Here is an 8,981-nt window from a genome sequence, read left to right on the forward strand (position 1 = left end):
ATTCTATAGAGTCATGAACGGATGGATGGATGGACAGATGGATGAAAAGACGGATGGTAAGTTCCCAAAGTTTGAAGTGTTTCCCCTCAAAAAATTAATTACAAGAATAAATGAGTAATCTCACAGTAAACCTTAGTAGACCCCATATTTATGAAGTGACAGGTGGCAATCATTAATGGGAATAATTGAATTTGGATGTCACCTGAGAAGAGGCAGTGAGATGACAACATTACTGCTGTGATTTTTCCTATCAAAGACTCCAAACTTGACAATTATGAAAAAAAAAAATCAGGAAAGTCCAATCATGGGACATTTTAGGGAAAAAAAAAAAAAACTCTATCATTTAATCCTAAAAAGTGTCAGTGCCATGAAAAGTCAAGAAAGGGATTCTATTCCAGACTAAAAATGACTAAAAAGCATACCCAGCAATAATGCTTGATATAGACATGAACTATTTTATTATTGGGAGAGTATTGGTCCAATTGATGAAATAAGTGAGGTTAATTGGATGGTAGTAATGTTAGTGTTCTGAAACTTCTATATTTAAGGTTGTGTTAAAAGTTATGCAGGGGAATGTCTTTTTTTCTTATTTATTGAAAGGGAACAAATTTCATATACACAGTCTAGAAAACATGACATTTCCCACCTTACCCTTCCTCCTCCTTCCTCATTGTTTCTTAAATTTTTACAATGATATGAGTTAGAGAGAAGAGACAGAGAGAGAGAGAGAGAGTCTGTTGATTCAGCCCAGAATGGGCCACTTGGAAACCAGGAGCCAAGAACTCCAAATCTGGTCTTCCAGGGGCTGCCAGGGGCCCAAATATTGGACCATCTTCTTCTTTCTCAGGCGCAGTAGCAGGGAGCTGAATCAGAAGTGGAGCAGCCAAGGCACAAACTTGTGTCCAAATGGGATGTCAACACTGCGGGTAAAAGTACAAACAATTATGTTTGGCAGGTGAGCAGTCTAGTTTCAAAAGAAGTAAATAAGAGTGAAAAACTATTTTGACACCAGAAGACATTTCTCCAAGCTGACAACTCTACCACACATGAGGAGAAACACTTTCCATTGCCTCTCTCTTCTCTGGATCCTACTTTGCTCAGTTCCCAGTGTCAGCCACTACTACAGTGGCAGCATCACCTGCTCCACCACCACTCCACAGCCAGCCTCTGAATTCCCCTGCTTCCCTGGGTTCTGTCATAAAAACTACAGTAGGATAGGAAAGTGTGCAGGTGGAGGGAGGGAATAGTTCAGTAAGTTGAAGCCTTGTCTTTGCTGGCTGTGTGCTATAAACCAGCGATATCACTATTGATTGAGTTTAATGCAGATATTTATACATCTATATTTATATATATATAGAGAGAGATGAGGATACTTCAAAAAGTGAATGAAAACTAGAAGTAAAAGATAAGTTAGCTTTGGTACAAAAGCTGCTAAAATGGATACAAGGGGATCTTGAGAAAGTTAATGACAATTGTGTATCATGAAAAATCTGTTCATGAATTTTAAAAAGCTTTTGCAGCAAAATAATGTTAATTTCATTTTCCGTGATTCTTGAATGAACCTCATTCTTTTAAATCCATATAGGATTAAAGAAGTTTCTCTCGTAACATTCATAAAAGAAGTGCCTTTATAGTTTAAGTACTTGCAGTCTGTAGCCCCCTAGAACTCTTCCTCTGCAAAGGTAATGCCACCTTCCCTGTGCAGGAAGACCACAGTCAAGTGTCAAGAAGGGCTCTACAAACTTCTCTTTTGGGAGAGATGTGTTAGAGTACAAGCAAGCATACTAAAGTCTTGGTGATGTTGCAGATGCTCAATACATGGTGAGTAAAATGATGTATTTATCTTAATGATACCATTCTAAGGTTCCTAAATGCTTCAGTATATATAGAATTGTAGGATCTGAATTCCTCTGCTCCTGATTCTCTGGAACAGAGAATTTAAGCAATGAGACAAAAGAAACAGAAATTGCTTGAGGAAGAGAAAAAAATAAAAAGTCAAATCTGATTCTCAGACTTTAATAGATCACTCAATGGGAAAAGTAAAAGCAGGCTTTCTCCTCGCTTCAGAACTCTGCTACCCACTACCAGGGGTTAGATTTTCTCTCTGCTGATGTACTGTGTTGTATCGTTGTGACTTCTCAGATGGTATACATGCAAAATAAAAGGATTAAACAACATATGCATACATTGTTCAATCTTTCACAGTTTATAAAACTCTTTCAGGCCAATCTTCTTTGATTTCCACAAATTCATGAGGTAATGGAATGTCTAAAACACACAGCAGGTGGTAAGGCTGAGACTCAAACAAAAATGTCTATTTTCAAACGCTTATAGTCGGACAAGTAGAATCTAATGCGCAGCAAAAAAAAAAAAAACTATATAACTTAGGTGAACAGACAGAGAAAATGGATCACATAGACACAATGGAATACTATTCAGCCATAAATGGAATGAAATCTGTCATTCACTTCATAATGAATGGAACTAGAATGCTTCACATTAGTCAGATACAGCAACAAATACCACTTGTTCACTCTTATATGTGGAAGCTAAAACAGAAGCAAAACAAAACAAAAACCCCAAAAGTGTCATTATGAAAATAGAATATATATTACTAGAGGCAGGGAGGGGTAGAGGGAGTTTATATTAAAAAAAAAAATAGGGAAAGTGGATGTGATTAATTGTGGCAAATATATTGTACTGATATAAGATGTAGAATTCTGAGACACAGCAAGCATAAAGTCCAAAACCAATTAGATTACAACAAATCAGATCTGTTATCTCAAGAAGAGAGTTACAATCTAATAGCAGGCATGTTATAGTGCCAAAGTTTTGCAAACTCTACAAATCTCTGGAAAATATTTAAGCCTAGAAGACAAAACATTTAAATATAGAATCAGTAAGGCTTTAAGTAAAAGACATAGAAACCCACAAATTTTATTAGTTCCTTAAGTCTTGTGTAATTATTCTTTCACCTTGTTTGATCTTCATTAGAAGTTTCATGAATTGCTTGGGTTCCTTCTCAGAGTTCTTGAAAATTTTAGTTAGTCCATCGACCCTTTGTCAGGAACCAGTGTTCCCAAATATCTGTTAGAGGCTTCCTTGATTGTGTTTCCAGGGAAAAAACCAGAACCGCGGATGACAAGTTCTAAGACAAAAGACTTAAATTTACCATGATTAAAATCTAGGTCGCTGACAGTTTAGCAATTAACAAGGAGACTGGGTACTGCATTTTAAAAAGCACAGTTCAGCTTCACAAACTATTTTGTCCTTTCAAACTTCCAGGACATTGACTTGAGGATCACTCTTAAAGACTTGCTGAAGGCCCCCAGTGCTTTTAATCATTAAGACAACAATTACAGCTTGTGGCATCAACTCAGTAACACTAGATTCAAATATTAAACAACCTCTAGAAAATTTATATCAATAACATATCTATATAAATGCAATTTAAAGATTACAATTTTATAACCTGAGAAAAGTTTCTGTTCAATTTCAATTGAGTCTAATTAGCCATCTCTCTACGCACTAAGAGTTACATACCTGTAGAATTCCCAGAGGCCCAGTTGGAAATCCCATGGTCAAAGGACTTAATTTGAAACCTTGATTCTCAAAAAAATTCTGTCAAAGATATGAAAAGCTTTAAAACATTTGGTTTCATTGGCATTTATCTGATTCATGCTAACTTATATACTAAAAAAAACTTAGATCTTAGACCAGTACAGTTATCATTCAACAGGTGAATTGCTATACTTGATACACACAACATCTCTAGCTGGCTGCAGGTCATATTCATATATTTATGACCTTAAATATTGAAGACACAAATCCTGCTGTGCCAGCAAACCCAGGAACAAAATGTGTTAACAAAATTAAAGGCATTTATTTCCTCTTACCCAGAAACCTCAAGCTTATTTACTTAACCTTGTACACAGCACATACAACATGTACAGATATGTGACACATATATAACATACCTCAAGAGACAGAAAAGAAAACATTTCTCTAAGTTTGTTGTATTATTCTTTGTGACTCTTATTCCTCCCTGTCAATTGTTCCAGGGTTTTCCTTGGTGAATTACAATTGGCTTCAAGAGATAAAAGGGAGTCCTCACACCTCCTCATTCATTAGAATGTAATATTTACATAAGTCATGCCATATTCACCATTTTTTTGCCTTAGTAGTGGGATTTTGGCTATGAGTAGCCCAATTAGCAAAAATTCTCCCTATGGGGACATCCGTGTAGTACTGAGGTGGTACCATATCCACGCCCATATTGAAAGGCACAACCAAACAGCAGAAACAAATCTGCCAGTCCCTAAAATGCACAAATTTTGCTCAACCAAGGCCAACCTGATTGTAATTTCCAAGAATTCTCAGCTCCCAGCCGCTCTTAACCACAATTACCATGTACATGGCAGCACAGATACCCCTCAGAGGGCCATAAGGGAGAAGGCCTGCAGGTAATTCACAACCTCATCCCCTAGTCCCCATCAGTGTGGAACAAAGGGTCATTTTGTACACACTGGACTTACCCAGATGGCCTTGTTGTCATTGCCTTTTGCACAAACTGTTTCCTTTTTGTCAAAAAGCTTAGCAGTGTAGATACTGTGGATACCATGTCCTTATGTTTACTGATACCAGGAAGAGAAGGCAGCTCCACAGAGACAAAATGACTCAGTCTGCTGCTGGGACTATCCTCATTCTCCCCACTAGAAGGCAGAAATCCTGCAGATGGAGACTTGGTCATCCCCTCACCACTTAGGCAGCATGAACAGGTTAGCCCTGGTATGCTGTTACAGTCAATCGCACCATCCATTGGAAGTCACTAGTGGTCTGCACACCACCAGGTGTGATAGCCAACTCCTGGCTGGCCGAACGCCACACTTGTTACTGAAAGTCCAGTCTTTGTCCATGGTGCCGAACCAGAATATCAAGGTCAAGGTTTGAAGACAAGATTTGATCCACTAGTGAGTTAGTGCGACAGCAGACTGAGGGTCTGGAGTACTATAGTCCTGCATAGTGAGGGCAGCTTTTGAGCAGTGCCAAAGGGACATGAGCGCTGAGCACATGGGTAATGGCAAGTCAGGAGTAGAAGATCAGGTGCTAAAACTAGTTGCAGGTCTGATAACCAGGTATTTTATCAATCTCAGACAAGTTTCTTGAAAAACTTACTTGGTGGGCACAACGAACCAGCTACAAACTGTTATTTGACTGGAGTCTGAAAGAGGCGAAGTATTGTGTTGAGAGCCCAGCGTTTCATTGACCAGGACGAACCTCACTCAGCGTAGAGCCCATGCTTCCTGTTCCATCAGTTATTTGTACCCCGTTAGATTCTGTTTCAGTAAATTTAATCCTCTGAGGTCATACTGACTTGGGAGGGCCAAATTACTTTGCAACTTCAGTCGGCTCTCTCAACGCGTTTCTTGTATTCACAAGCAAGCACCATTTACTTGTTGAGTTGGACAGATACTCTAGTTCGGCTCCCTCAACGCCAGTTTCTTGTATTTGAAGGGTTAAAAAGTTAAAAGCTGCTCCCCCCCAACCTCCTCTGGTGAACTTTCCTGACCTTGTTAGACTTGCTCTGCATAGCCATTAGTCAGTAAATTACCCCAATGTGAGCATAACCTCAGTTTCACCTAAGTGCGATAGAAGAAGTCACCATATATCTCTGCCTCCTGGACCCCTGACTCCACCAGGTGTCCCTTATCGCCATTCGGCTGCATTCCTAGGTATCATCAAGGCAGTTCCTGCAATCTTGTGTGGCCCTCCCTTTTGGCAATAGGAGGCTTTTTGATACTCCCTGTGTTCATAAATCAACTGATTGTAAAATCACTTAACTTGTATCAATTGTTTACTCTATACCACTGTCTGCTCTACGCAATGATTGATTTTGTTTAAACGTGTATAAAAACCCCAACCCAAGACTATTCGAGGCCGCTCGCCTGTACTGGGACGGGGGCCCCGACATGTCGGAACATCAATAAACTTTACCCTTTGTTAATTACATGAGAGAAGGTCTCTTGGAGCGTTTTTGGGGTGGCAAGAGCAATTCAACTCTAATTCGACTGTAACATATTCACAAGCAAGCGTGATTTACTTGTTGCATTGGACGGAGTAGACATAAGGAGATCTTCAAAAGCCAAAACTTATTTTTAAACTAGAAATAAAAAGGCTATGGAAAACATCAAGTGTGTTTTTAGCTTTACCCAAAAGGAAACATTCCCTATCATCAACCTTAACAAGGAGCTTTTGGAGGCCTTTTCATTCAAGTGGAAAGATTCTCGAGAAAAAATTCCTGTGGATTATTTGCAGCTGTGATTGGCTCCTTTCTTGCTCAATTAAAAAAAATGCAAATGCATATGAGTTTCTGGCTGGGCTGAACTCAGTCCATGTCCTGCTATTTCACAAGAAGCCACTGTTACAAAATTACAAATGCCTATAATTTTGGCTTGGCTGTCATGAGTTCATTTCTTGCTCAAACTTCATCTGGAGATCTCATTTTGTAATTCCAGATGCCTATGTAAGTCCCTTGCTTGGTCTAGGATGTTATGTGTTACTCGGGAGGCTGTTTTTGGTAACCTGTTGAACTTAGACTGAGCTAGTATTTCCCCCCTTGCTTGTTGGTCTATTTTACTTGCTCTTTTCCCTATTTTTTTAATTTTAGATTTTGTTCCCTCTGTATTTTTTTCAGTTCATTTTTGCCCCATTGTTAATCTTTTTTTTGTTTTGTTTTGTTTTTGACAGACAGAGTGGACAGTGAGAGAGAGAGAGACAGAGAGAAAGGTCTTCCTTTGCCGTTGGTTCACCCTCCAATGGCCGCCGTGGCCGGCGCACTCCAGCCAACGCACTGCGGCCGGTGCACTGCACTGATCTGAAGGCAGGAGCCAGGTGCTTATCCTGGTCTCCCATGGGGGTGCAGGGCCCAAGGACTTGGGCCATCCTCTGCTGCACTCCTGGGCCACAGCAGAGAGCTGGACTGGAAGAGAGGCAACCGGGACAGAATCCGTTGCCCCCACCGGGACTAGAACCCGGTGTGCCGGCGCCACAAGGCGGAGGATTAGCCTAGTGAGCCGCAGCGCCGGCCCCATTGTTAATCTTTAGACAGCACTGTTAGTGTAGTTAATATAGGGAGATTTATGTTTCTTGGCAGTTTGTTCATTTTTAAAATTTTAGTTAGCACTTAGTCTTACCACTTAGTATTGCTGTGTAGTGAATATAGTTAGTATTAGTTAGAGTTAGCATTGCTGATATTCATTTGTTTCATTAGATATAATAATGTAGTTCATCAGCTGCCATTAGTAGTGTTCCTAGTTGGACGGGAACTAGGATGGAGGGCCTTGTTTGTAAGGGAGAGGTTCTCCATGATCTTTACAGGGGCCTTAGGACCATTGGCCAAGGTAGCTTCTGCTGGGGCAAGGCAGCCCAGCACCTGGGAACGGGAAAGAATGTGGCAGTAGAGACGATCCCGGGACGTCAGGAGGCAAGGGCTCTCTCCGGCTTGGGGGCACTGCAGGGAGAAGTGGTTATCATGAAGGGCATGCATCACCCGACATCATGGGGCCCCTAGCGGCGCAGCACACGGCAGACAGCGCACCTGCTCAATAGGCCAGCAGGACGAGCGGCTGTGCTCCCTGGCCTGGCAGCCGGCGGGAGCGGGCGGCATGTCTGACGTTCAGCCAGACGTCGTCAACTGCGCACAGTGGCACAAGAACGGCAATGGACATAGAGACTTGAATCTGGAAAAGCTGCTGAGGATACGTTGTACATTAAGTTTGGCCTGACTTTGGGCTGAGCTGCAGGGTCACTGAGTGACAACAGCTTAGTGTGTTTTGTGAGACTCCTGAATACTGTGACCCAGAAGTGTTCCTGGAGGAAGAACACGATGGATTCAAAGCTGATGTTTGGAGCCTGGGGGTGGTCCTATACACCACGGTGACAAGGTCCCTGCCCTTTGCTGGGGAGACCCTGGAGCAGTGTGGATAGTACCAGGTTCCATCTTATATAAGTGCCAGGCTTTAACAGCTCCTGGGAAGACTGTTGACCGCAAATGCCAGGGACAGTCCCGCGCTGGAGGAGCTGTGGACCACCGGTGGCTCGCTCTGGGCCAGGAAGGAACCAAAATAAGCGAAGGAACTCTCTGGAGCTTACGGTTGTCCCAAGGATCCCGAAATCCGAGAATACTTGCCAGGCCTGGCTTTCGGCCAGGCTGTAGAGTGCCAGTCAAACAATGAAGGAGGCAGCGCCATACCCATCATGTGGAGCTGCAGAATCTAACAGCGCAAGGACGGGAAATAAAGTAGCTGATGTCCATCCTCCGGGTTCTCATCAGGATTCAGAACTACCTGGCGTGTCTGGGCTTTCAGTCAGGCTGTAACAAAATAAAAACAGAAAAAGAGTCTCTGTTAAACACTCAGGGCCGCCGCGCCGTGCGCATCCTGCTGCGCTGGGAGATTTCTGGGCAGAAGGCAAAGACAACGGAAATAACGGAAATATAACGTCTGTAGCGCCTCTGGGTTCTCGCCGACGTCCAGCAGTCCCAGAACACCGTGCGGCTCTGGGCGCTGCCCTGTCCAACAATCAGTGTCCCTCATGCTGGCCGGTGCCCCAGACACCAATGCGATAGGGGCGGTTCATGTAGGCGCCACCGTCCCAGGTCGGACTCTCTCCCCTCTTCCAAGCCAACCCGTGCACATGGACCTGAGGAAGATTGCGAGTGAACCTGGCCCCCGCACCGCTTCACGTCCCGGCTGCCACAGCCGAATGCCTGCAGGGCAGCCCTCACGCCAGACTGTCCCCGCCTGGCTGGTTGCCCTTGAGGGTCCCCACTCCTACAGCTACCCGCCTTCCCAGCTCCCCAGCCAGCCCCTGTGGCCTGCCCGTGCACCCTCAGCACCAGGAAGAAGGGAATGGCGTCCAGGGAGCAGCAGAGCAAGAAGCGGGGTCCCAGCAAGACAGCGTGGGAGGCTGAGACCTCGGCT

General features: G+C 43.2%; 1 long non-coding RNA gene across 5 annotated transcripts; it reads right to left on the minus strand.

Annotated features, from left to right (window-relative positions):
- Nucleotides 1–439: 439 nt before the first annotated feature.
- On the minus strand, nucleotides 440–8,664 carry LOC103352173 (uncharacterized). Of its 5 annotated transcripts, XR_011381305.1 has the most exons (5): nucleotides 8,252–8,664; nucleotides 7,598–7,748; nucleotides 3,544–3,621; nucleotides 2,976–3,148; nucleotides 440–920 (listed from the first exon to the last, which is right to left on the minus strand). It is a non-coding gene; the product is annotated as an uncharacterized lncRNA (long non-coding RNA). The 5 variants fall into 5 exon arrangements; XR_011381302.1 differs by having other exon boundaries at nucleotides 7,598–8,544; XR_519678.4 differs by having other exon boundaries at nucleotides 4,536–8,522.
- Nucleotides 8,665–8,981: the final 317 nt, after the last annotated feature.

Source organism: Oryctolagus cuniculus, chromosome 13 (assembly GCF_964237555.1).
Source record: "Oryctolagus cuniculus chromosome 13, mOryCun1.1, whole genome shotgun sequence".
Classification (NCBI taxonomy): domain Eukaryota; kingdom Metazoa; phylum Chordata; class Mammalia; order Lagomorpha; family Leporidae; genus Oryctolagus; species Oryctolagus cuniculus.